Here is a 12,085-nt window from a genome sequence, read left to right as displayed (position 1 = left end):
GTCACTCAACTCACATGCAACAACCTTGCCGGCCATGCTCCTTCTATTTCATTGGTAAGATTCAAGAAAACGAACCTGGGCACAAACAACCTAAAAAAACTCCTTAGAAATCTAAACAATGTTAGGAGGCCTGGCTAGCTCACTCAGTGGAGTGTGCAACTCTTGATCTCGGGTCATGAGTTTGAGCCCCACACTGAGCGTAGAGGTTACTTTAAAAAAATCTAAACAGTGCTGTCTAGTTAACAGAGAGAAACTTTGGTCCTCAAACTATTTTTATCCTCTTACTCATCTTGACAGAGGCCAATGCCTCCAAGGACCACCCGCCCCAACAAGACACTGGAGCACTCAAAGCTCTACAGATGAGTGAGCAGTCAAGGTAGAGCCGCTTCCTGAGAGGTACCAATGGGCTTGTGTCTAGGTTTGTTTGATTCTGTCAAACGCCTGCTACGTCTAAAATCACCTATTACATTTGTAATTATAAAACATAATAAAAAAAAAAAACCCTGAACCCATAACTCAACCTAAGAAACACAACTAGCCTTCATTAAATATCAGACTCCTAGTTTACACCAGAAAAGAAAAGGATAAATATAATATTAACAAGTAGCCATTATGGAGCAGTGCAGGCCACCCTTTATTTCCTTCTCAGCAGCCTATGGGAAGGATACTCTGTTCCAATTTTACTGAAGCAGGAAGGTCAAGGGCCTTACTTAAGGCCACATTAGGATGCAAAGGTCCCTGGGGACTCAGTACATCTGGTAGGTTCCTTCCTCAGGCCCATGTTTCTACTGCTGAGAATCTTCAGTGTTTTCTTTGTCCAACCTCACCACCCCTGCGCCAAACGCTTGCTGATCTTGCCAAACTGCAAGGACCTTCAGGGGGTAGACATCACTCTTGAGAACTCATGACCCAAAATATTATGTATGAGCAGGCACGATCTGAAAGAAGAGTTCTCCATTAGAAGTTAATACCATCTTTCAACAAGTGCTGGCATTTTGCAGTGTTCTCAGCCTGGTATGTTTTATTCCTTTATTTGATAAAAACAAAACGCCATTCCCAATCCTAAAACAAAGAAAAGAAACCTGTCACTCTGCCCAGGCAGAAGGATAAAATAGACTAGATTTTGTCCCCCTCTAATAAAAGAAAGAAAAACAAAAGGTGGGAGGAAGGCGAACATCCAAGGTAGTGCCAGTGCCAGCCGCTCCTTTCAGAGACATTTCCACTTTAGAGGAAGAAGTCAGACATATTGAAGCATCACAGAAAGAATGGAAATTTTTTACTCAAATGATAAACAACAATATCCAGGACCATTCCAAAGTCTATCTGGATTTTAAAGGAACAAAATTCTCAGCAGCCTTCCATGTAATCATACAGACTTCATGGACAAAAGCCCTCCACCAACTCCAGGAGGGCCTGACCCTCCTACCAGCACCAGCTCACTCACCTAATCCTCACACAAGCTGCTAACGCACAACAGCTGATCATACATCTGGCTCCCTGTCTGAAGCTAACACCCCTGGAAAAGAAGCAGCCTATACGGTCCACTCACAAAAACCAGAAGTACCTCACAACTTTTTCCCCCAAAGACACACGGTCAAAAGAACCGCCTGATGGGTAAGGCAATTTGATGTCAGGGGAGAGTATCCACATCCAGAACAAACCTGTTTTTTAAAGAGCTGAGTCCCTCTGGCTTCCCCTACCTGGAGAATCATATTCTGGCATTTCACATCTTCAATGAGTCCTATAGTTGATTGAGGCTAAAACAAAACTTTTCCAGCTTTACTGAGATACAATTGAAGGCCAAAATACATTTTTAAAACTTTAAAGCCTATTTCATTCATAAATAGATTAAGCTTATGCTTCCCAAAGGATTCCAAACATAAGAAAGGCCTGGAGGGAGTGCCCAGCCTCCTGCAACCAGGCACTAAGCCACCCTTGGGAGCAGCAGGCCTGCCTCTCCAAATATGGCCTCAAATCTGCTGCAAGAGTGAGCTCCGGCCTGCAAAAGGGTCCACAAGAATGTTTATCAAGACATGACAAAATCAGAGGGCAGACCTAGGAGCAAACAAAACACATGCACACGCCTCAGAACAGTCCCGAATAGCAGGGCAGCATGTGAGGAAATGACTACTTGCTGCGCCCTCAGCACCCAGTAACCACAGCAGACCAGACAGAAGCCACAGCAGACCTGACACTGTGCCTGCAGGCACAGCCGACAATGAGCCCCATTCTCCCTGGAAGCTCATAGCAGGAGGGAAGAGGGGAGGCAAGGACATTCCTTCACCCCCTCACACTGAGGGAAAGGGCACAGGCAGCCCGGGGCACCACAGGCCTGCATAAGAAGAAAGCATGAGCAGCCATTTTCCTTTCCAGCTTGATTCGAAAAGAAACCCCTCTTTAAAAAACCAGAAGGGAGACCTGAAGTCCTATCTGACTAAGGTGGCATTAGATGATAAATTAGATGGCTTATACAAGAATCCCCTCTCTCATCAGCAATACCCAACCAGAGGGAAAAAAACAAAACCTCAGGGCTTTGAGGGGAGAGGGGACTCCACAGGCCCTGTCAGCTAAGAGTGGGCATCTCAAGAAGAAGAATCAAGTTTTCTTGTTAAGAATGTCTTCCCAGCACCAAGGAATCCAGTCACTTTTTAAAGTATTTTAAAACTGGAAAAAGCACATCTTCAAACTGGCAAACACAGTATTTTAAGTCTATACTGTTGACCCTTCTGACAAAATATTGTGATCTTTTCCAGGTAAGCAGAAGCAACAGCTGGTAGCACAAATCGAGAGGAGAGAGTAAGACAGGAATCCTACTGTTAATCTATTTGTGACTTTAATGAAGTCTATTTTTAGATCTTTAATAAAGAGCTTCTCTTCTAGTCTCCTCCCACCAAATTTTTCTACTCAGGCAATTCAATCTTCCCAACACTGCTCAGTCTAAAAATATAAGACACTTATTCAGGCATGCTTAACATAACAGGTAGTGCAAAGTTCTCTACACTTCCTAATTTTCCACAAGACGCAGAACCCACCCCTGCTCAAGGACCACTCATCAGGCTGGTCTCTATTATTTAAAAAATTCAGTAAGCAAGGCTCCCTGAGGTCAGGGCAGATCTGATGCAAAGATAATCTACCAGCCCAAACAGGAGTACACACATGACACTTATAATGATGAGAGATGCCTGTTTTAGAGATGCCTGTTTTATGGAAGCATTCCACAGTAAAGCAAGGGCCCAGAAAATGGATGATGTCCCAGGTTCTGATTAATAGCCAAATAAAAAGGAAATGCTAGTTGGAATTCCATTATTGACTGCATAATTTTTCTTGGCAAAAACTGGCTACAGTATCAACCCACTCCTGAAGAACAACTGAGCTAATTAAGAGAGGCATTTATGACAACCAAGACAGAACTGGTTCACTTCTGCTATAGACAGCCTTGGGAATCTTAAGTAATCCCGTATCAATCCCTAGGATGCTTGGGGGGAAATGCTCCCAACAGAGAGAGAGTTAAAACAGAAATGACCGTAACATTTGTCCAAGTCCACTAACCTGTTTCAATACATAGATACCAACTTTTTTTTTATGTTTATTTATTTTGAGAGAGAGAGAGGGGGGAAAGGGAGAATTCCAAGCAGGTTCCATGCTCATACTGAGAGTTGGAGGCTTAATCAACTGAGCTACCCAGGGGCCCCTAGATGCCAACTATTAGAAAGAACTCTGGAGGCACCTGACTGGCTCAATCAGTAGAGTATGTGACTCTTGATCTCAGGTCATGAGTTCAAGCCCCATATTAGGTGTGGGGCTTACTTTAAAAAAATAATAATACAGGGTGCCTGGGTGGCTCAGTCAGTTAAGCATCCAACTTTGGCTCAGGTTATGATCTCATGGTTCGTGGGTTCCAGATCCACATCAATCTCTGTGCTGACAGCTTGGAGCCTGGAGCCTGCTTCAGACTCTGTGTTTGTGTCTCTCTCTCTGCCCTTCCCCCAATCCCACTGACTGTCTCTCCCTCTCCTTCCCTCCCTCTCAAAAATAAACATTAAAAAAAATTTTAATAATAATCAAAATAAATTAAATAAAGAAGAAAGAACTCTGTAAGAGGTGCTTCTTGTTTGTAGATTCCCATAGTCCATACACAAAAACTCAACATCCATAGAAATGAAGAGCAGTGCCAAACAGGGGACCAAGCTGGGCACTGGTCATTGTTCCCCTGAATACGACACATCCTTCCAAGTGTCTCGCTTGTCCTTGAGCTCCCCTCAGTGGCACCCTCCCCTGTACTTAGGTTATCCGAGGGCTGGGACTGCCCAGGAAGCCTGAATCTGTGCCTACACATATGCCCAATGGCAGAGAACACTGAGCCTGGGCCTCTGTGTGGCTATAAAAATCACATATCCATACAAGTTACAGAAAAAGGAACCAGGGAAAACATATACCATGCTTAAAAATAAAAAACAATACAAACCAGCCTCACTTGAAATTACGATGCACTCGGCAATACAAACTTGCTCCTGCAAAACTGTAAGTCATGTCTCACTTTTTTCAAAAGCTTTATATTTAAAATGGTGATAAGAAAGACTCTAAAGGTGCTTGACTATCTAAGTCAGTGAGGCATGCAACTCTTGGGTTGTGAATTCAAGCTCCACACTGGATATACAGATTATTTTATTTCATATTTATATTATTTTTAAAAATAATGAAATTCTTTAAAAAAGATTCTAAAAAAACTTAATGCCCAAAAGTGTTAATGGCAGCATTACCTACTATAATCAAAGTAAGAAAAAACCATCTAAGAACTAAGAACAGGTTGTATATCTAGAACATAGCTCATGCGATACTGTTAGGAGAAATGTAGGATAAAAATGGAGTCTGTGCTCTAAATTAAACTCGGTCAAAGTGCTGTCCAAGGTCGCTGGAGGACACCCAGCTCTCAGGGGATAATGGCTGCTCCTAGGGAGAACTGGGGACTGAAGGGATGGGTAGAAGAAAATTTTCCCCTGCATAATCCTTTTGAGCTTTCTGAGTTTGTACCATGGGTTGGCAATTCCTATTTAAAGAAAGATTAATAGGTGCCTGGCTGGCTCAGTCAGTGGAGCAAGCAACTCTTGATCTTGGGGTTGTGAGTTCGAGCTCCAGGTTGGGTGTAGAGATTAATTAAAAAATAATAAATTTTTAAAAATAAAATAAAGACTGACTGACTATAGGCACCTGGCTGGCTCAGTCGGAAGAGCATGAAAGTCTTGCTCTTGGGGTCATGGGTTCAAGTCCGACGTGTGGTGCAGATAAATAAATAAAACTAAAGAAAAAAAAGAAAGACTAAAATTGGGGGACAAAGGATTTTTCCTTTCTTTTCACTTTCCAAATTTCTTAAATATATGTTTTACTTGATACAGCTATTTCCCACTATAGTGTCTTAAAATCCCATAATCATTTTGCTAAGAATGCAAGTACCCATCATCTTTCTTTCACAGAAATCTCTTTTCAAGTACCTTACCTCGCCTTCTAGTGCTAGGCTGCTTTAAAAGCCTTTTATCTTCCTGAAGAGCAGAGGCCCTGCAGGAAAAAAAGGATCCAATATTGGTGAATGCCCACAACCAAAACAGAACTACACCAAAGGAAGTGGGGAATGCCACTCAGTCTCCTGCCCACCCCACCAGTCACCCTTCTTTGTCAAAGAGAGACAAAGAAAACGACATGTTTTCTGTAGAATTAAACCAATACCAAAAACTATAAACAATTTCAGAGATAAAAATAATTCCAATAAGGGGCACCTGGCTGGCTCACTTGGTAGAGCATGCAACTCTTGATCTGAAGGTAGTGAGTTTGAGCCCCATGTCGGGCATGGAGATTACTTAATTAAAATAATAATAATAAAATAATTACAACATCTAAAATTTAGACAGTGGTATTTTAACCTCAGTGCTATTAAATGTACCCCATAATGTATAGGACAAAAATAGTCAGCCATAAAAGTGATTTTAGTTTTGAGACAGAAAGAGACAGAGTGTGAGTGGAGGAGGAGCAGAGAGAGGGAGACAGAACCTGAAATAGGCTCCAGGCTCTGAGCTGCCAGCACAGAACCTGACATGGGGCTCGAACCCACGGACCACAAGATCATGACCTGAGCCGAAGTCAGACACTTAGCGACTGAGACACTCAGGCATCCCTATTTTTAAATTATGTTTTAATGTTTATTTTCTGAGAGAAAGAGAGAAAAAGAGCACAAGTAGGGAGGAGCAGGCAGACACACACACACACACACACACACACACACACAGAATGTGAGACAGACTTTAGGCCCTGAGCTGTAAGCACAAAGCCCAACAAAGGGCTTGAATTCAGGAACCGCCAGATCATGACCTGAGGTCAAGTATTTTGCTTAACCAACCAGCCACCCCTATCAGCCTGCTTTTTTTTTTTAATGTTTATTTATTTTTGAGAGAGAGATAGAGAGAGAGAGAGAGCGAGAGCGCGAGAGCGAGCGAGCATGAGAGGGGGACAAAGAATCCAAAGCAGTATAAGCCTGCTTTTAAAACAGAAGTAGGGGTGCCTGGGTGGCTCAGTCGGTTAAGCAGCCGACTTCGGCTCAGGTCATGATCTCACGGTTCGGGGGGGTCAAGCCCCGCATTGGGCTCTGTGCTGACAACTAGCTCAGAGCCTGGAGCCTGCTTCAGATTCTGTGTCTCCCTCTCTCTCTGACACTCCTCTGCTCACACTGTCTGTCTCTCAAAAAAAAAAAAATTTTTTTTTTAATTAAAAAAAAAAAGCATACAACTTCAGCTCAGGTGATGATCTCACAGTTTGTGAGTTCCAGCCCCACATTGGGCTCTATGATGACAGCTCAGAGCCTGGAGCCTGCTTCCGATTCTGTGTCTCCCTCTCACTCTGCCCCACCCTAACTCACTCTCTCATGCTCTCTCTCTCAAAAATAAACAAACATTAAAAAAAATTTTTAATAAAAAATAAAAAAAATAAAACAGAAGTAGAGGCATCTGGATGGTTCAGTCAGCTAAGCATCCAACTCCTGATTTCAGCTCAGGTCATGATATCACGATATATGTGTTTGAGCCCTGCATTGGGCTCCATACTGAGAGTGGGAAGCCTGCTACGAATTCTCTTTCTCTCTCTCTCTCTCTCTCTGCCTCTCCCTCACTCACTAACATGCACACACGTGCACCTTGTCTCTCAAAAATAAATAAACTTTAGAAAAAATAAAATCAAATAAGAGTATAAATTGGGGCACCTGGCTGGCTCAGTCCATAGTGCATGAGGTTCTTGATCTCAGGGTCCTAATTTGAAACCCCATGTTGGATGCAAAGATTGCTTAAATAAATAAACTTTAAAAAAAAATTTTTAATTAAAAATTTTTATTTTGCATTCATTTATTTTTGAGAGACAGAATGAGACAGATTGTGAGTGGGGAGGGCCAGAGAGAGAAAGAGACACAGAATCTGAAGCAGGCTCCAGGCTCTGAGCAAGCATTCAGCACGGATCCCGACGTGGGGCTCGAACCCATGAACTGCAAGATCATGAGCTGAGCTGAAGTCAGATACTTAACCAATTGAACCACCCAGGCACCCCTTTTAAATTTCTTTTAATATTTATTCATTTTTGAGTGACAGAGAGAGACAGTGCAAGTGGAGGAGGAGCAGAGAGAGAGGGAGACACAGAATCCGAAGCAGGCTCCAGGCTCCGAGCTGTTTGCACAGAGCCTAAGTAGGGCTCGAACTCACAAACCGCAAGATCATGACCCAAGCTAATGTCATATGTCCAGCTGACTGAGCCACCCAGTTGCCCCTTTAATTTTTTTTTAACGTTTATTTGTTTTTGAGAGAGAAAGACAGACGGCAAGTGGAGCAAGAGCAAAGAGAAGGGAGACACAGAATCTGAAGCAGGCTCCAGGCTCTGAGCTGTCTGCATAGAGCCTGAAGCCGGGCTCAAACTCACAAACCACGAGAAGTTGGACGCTTAACCAACTGAGCCACCCAGGTGCCCCAAAAATGTTTAATTACAAAATATAAGTATAAATTAAGTCAGCATACTGCTAAAGTTTCATTCAGATTTAATTTACTCCAACAGAGAACACAGAACTGCTTCACCAACTTAAACATCTTCAGTTTATGATACTGTACCACTGCATCCCGTCTATCTTTTCGGCCTGGATCCAGAGCAAAGCTAAGAAAACGCTTAGCTATCAAACCAAGGAATAGGAAAATAGGAAACCCTATTCATTAAAGCTAAATTAAGCCCTCTGGCTGGTGTAATTTTGTAAACTACTCTAAAATCCTATTTATAGAAATTGCTATCTGAGCAGTATTACTGACTAATGATCAGAGTGAAACAGGACGGTCAAAAGGCAAAGCAGGTTATATGACTCGTCGGAAGATTGCTTTAAATTATTACTCAAAGGCATGGAATAAAAAGACCCATTGGGAAATAACCAGATTAATCACTTGTGTATTCAAAACCACTATCACCTTACTCCAGGCCTAAGGTGTCAACACGGAAAAGGCAGAAAAAGCTGGAGGCTTAAGAAGCAACAGCACAGTAACACTGGCAAAGGCACAGGAACCCTCTTAAACAGGGAGGAGGGAGAAAACTCCCTCCAGGGAAGGACAAAGAAATCCTTAACCAATACACAGGACACACTGAAAAACATACTACATGAATTTATTTTTACTTTGAGTTCCCTTGAGATTCAATACTCTATAGTCCCCATTTGGGCCCCTTGGACAAAACCAGCATTTCTTCTTTAATACTCTGGAAGCCTCCAGCCTCCAAGCAGTCACACTCTGCAGTGGCTCCAATCTAAACAACACACCCAGAGGACCTGGATATTGAATCTAACTTCTCAACATTGACCTCCTATACCAGCTAGAAAAAAACCTCACAAGACCTCACTCTTATTCTTGCCCATCCACTAAGTGAGTCTATCACCACTTGCCATTTCACTAAACTAACTGTACAATTATCAAGAAGGCTATGGCCAAAATAAATGCAACTCAAAAAGGCAAGCAGGGTAAACGGGATCAACTTCACACTATCATGGGCTACCTTTAGTTTGCCTTGCACAGGTCAAGTCTGCAAGTCAATGACAATTTTTCAATGAATCCAGACAAAAGCTACTTCATCCCTGCTACGATTCTGAGTCTCCCAAACTGCAAATATTTAAAACACACTAGTCCCTCACCCACCAAGGAGGTCAACAAATCATGGTTTCTCCTCCTTTACACCCCTTCCTCACCATTTCTTTCCACCACACTTTCTACATACTTTGATTGCACCCCTGCAACAGACTCAAAATTAGAACACAAGCACTATCCCACTCAGAACTTCCAGAGATACCCTACTGACCCACCTCAGCCTTCAGGTCAGCATTTTCCCCCACTTTTACCCAAGGGACACTTCCTTGGGCTGTCTACTCCTTGGTCCTCAGGTACAGCCTGGTCTTTGCCTCCTCCACCTTTTTCGCTCACCCAAGAACAGCCCCTCATCTTTCCTGTCTGCTGCAGACTCAAGCATTCTCCCTTTCTGGCAGTCTACGAGCCCCTCTTAATTCAGAATCTCTCGAGTCCTCACCAGTGCAGAGCTGATGTAGCCTTACTCCTCCATCTTTCCATTGTCACCTCCTGCCCCTTCTACTCAATGGTAGATCCCTGATGGTACCAGCACCAATTAGGTCCCTAATGTCTCTGTCTCCCTTCGTTCTCCTGCTGACCACTATTCTTGCTCAGGTTCCCCATCTCCCCGCTGGACCACAGCAATAACCAATTTGCCTCCAGTCCAGTCTCCAAATGCATACTGGAACCTAACTTTCTTTTTTTTTAATATTTAAAAACTAAATTTGGGGGGAAGCACCTGGGTGGCTCAGTCAGGCGTCCAACTTCAGCTCAGGTCATGGTCTCACATTCATGAGTTCAAGACCCACATAGGCTCTCTGCTGACAGCTCAGAGCCTGGAGCCTGCTTTTGGATTTCCTCTTTGCCCCTCCCCTGCTCATGCTCACTCGCTCGCACGCTCTCTCTCTCTCTCTCTCTCTTTCTCCCTCAAAAAAAAAAGATAAAATGCTAAAAAAGTTTATAACTTTAAAAAAAAGGTATTATGTGAAATGAAATAAGTCAGTCAGAGAAAACCAGATACCATATGTTTTCACTCATATGTGGATCTTGAGAAAGTTAACAGACCATAGGGGAGGGGGAGAGAAAAAAAAAAAGAGGGAGGGAGGCAAACCATAAGAGACTCTTAAATACTAAGAACAAACTGAGGGTTGATGGGGTGTGGGGGAAAAGGGAAAGTGGGTGATGGGCATTGAGGAGGGCACTTGTTGAGATAAGCACTGGGTATTGTATGGAAACCAATTCAACAATAAATTATATTTTAAAAAGAATTAAAAAATAAATAAAATAAAAAAATTTTTGCATAAACTTATGCTGAACATGGGGATCAAACTCCCAAACCCAAATCAATAGTGACATGTTTCACTGAGCCAGACAGGCATCTTGGAACTCATTTCATAAAACCACCACAGCTGTGCTCTAAGACCTTCAAGGATCCCTGTTCCTACATAACTCCAAACTCCTCCATGTAGCATTCTGGTTCTAACCCAACCTTCCAGAATATACAGAAAAGATGCCCAGCCTTCTCTCTCCCACCCCTTGCCTCTGTTTCACCTCTTTTCCTTACACAGAGTTGTGATCTTCCTGCCATCAACTCCTTCACCAATCAAACCACTAATCTTTCTTGACGGTCCAACTCAAATGAAGTCCTCCCCTAAAGTCTGCCCTCCCCCCGCCTAGGACCCAAGCTCCTTGGCTTACGTCAACATAGTGCCCAGGGCAAAGAGCACAGGCCCCAGGAAGGCTCAGACAAACCTTGATTTCTGAGAATAGTCCCTCACAGCATGTTTTTGGAATTATGTATGGAGACCCTGATCAACTCTCCCATATTGCCCTGGATTGTGCCTTCCACCAGACACCTGGGCTTGATCTTTGCCAGAGAAACACCCAACCAAGGCTACCATTATCAGTTAGGTGGCATAGCCACCTGTGACTCTACCACATAACAACTGTATGACCTTGGAACATTCCTTCATCTGTGACTCTGTTTCAACAGTCAATATAAAGGAATCTCATAACCATTAGCAATGGTGCACGCAGAACCGAAACTGAACCTCTGACTATGGCTGATGCAGTTCCATCACATTACCAACCTAGAAAGCAAGAAAGGCTGGAACAATTGTGAAGTAAAGGACTGGACATACTGTCCTCTGCATCAACAACAATGAACACACCTCTACTCTAAGATCCATACAATAGCCCTGCCTAACAAGAAATGCAATGACCTAAATTCAAGGGAGAGAGGTTTTTAAAAATCAAATGCCATGCCTCTTCTTTCCTAAAAAATCTCAAAGTGGCCTCAGGGTCCACCATACCCCACCATTCTCAATGTTTAACAAACACCAGCAAACTTGTAGAGGACATAGTTAAATCTTTGGTCATGCTTAGTCTTCTGACCCACACATTCCTGAATGCATGCTCTTTCTGCTCCCTATCCCCCTACCCCCACCCCAGCTTGGCATTCCCTCTGCTCAACCTTTTCAGTCTCTTGGCTGGCTCCTCCTCCCTCCTCATCTCTCCTCTCCTGATCCCCTCCCCTCCCTGAATTACCTATGTGGCCACCAGCAAGATCTTTCGAAACATGGGTCTGAACCATGCCACCCCACTAACTTAAAAGCCTTCTCAGCTTCTGCGCCCAGAGTATAAGGTTTGAATTCCTGAGCACAAAAAGAAAGGCCTAGAGTTCCCACTTGCCAAGCTGGAGGACTCACAGGTGCTATTTTAGGAGCACATGTACATGTGGTTCCCTGTGTCCAGACCTTGCTGTCCCCCAGCTAATTCTTGCTGGCCCTGCAAGCCTCAGCTTAGGAATTCCTTCTCTCCTCAGGCTCTCAAAGCACCATGTGATGAGCACACTTAGTGGGCAGATACCATCATAGGTTCCCATAATCCCCACTGTCCCTGAAACTGATTTCCTTAAGGGCAGAACCAGCTTTACATGGGTCCCCTGAACCTACCACAAAACCAGG

At 43.4% G+C, this 12,085-nt stretch overlaps 1 protein-coding gene across 1 annotated transcript in view; it reads right to left on the bottom strand.

Annotated features, from left to right (window-relative positions):
* Positions 1 to 5,554, bottom strand: part of DAG1 (dystroglycan 1) — a 61,386-nt gene extending 55,832 nt beyond the window's left edge. Inside the window, exon 1 of the mRNA XM_029917384.1 lies at positions 5,495 to 5,554. The gene's annotated coding sequence lies outside the window, so the exon portion shown is untranslated. The remainder of the gene's footprint in view (positions 1 to 5,494) is intronic.
* Between the last annotated feature and the right edge of the window lie 6,531 nt (positions 5,555 to 12,085).

Source organism: Suricata suricatta, chromosome 12, assembly GCF_006229205.1.
Source record: "Suricata suricatta isolate VVHF042 chromosome 12, meerkat_22Aug2017_6uvM2_HiC, whole genome shotgun sequence".
NCBI classification, from domain to species: domain Eukaryota; kingdom Metazoa; phylum Chordata; class Mammalia; order Carnivora; family Herpestidae; genus Suricata; species Suricata suricatta.
Note: the sequence above shows the minus strand (reverse complement) of the source record. Positions and strands in the feature narration are given on the sequence as shown.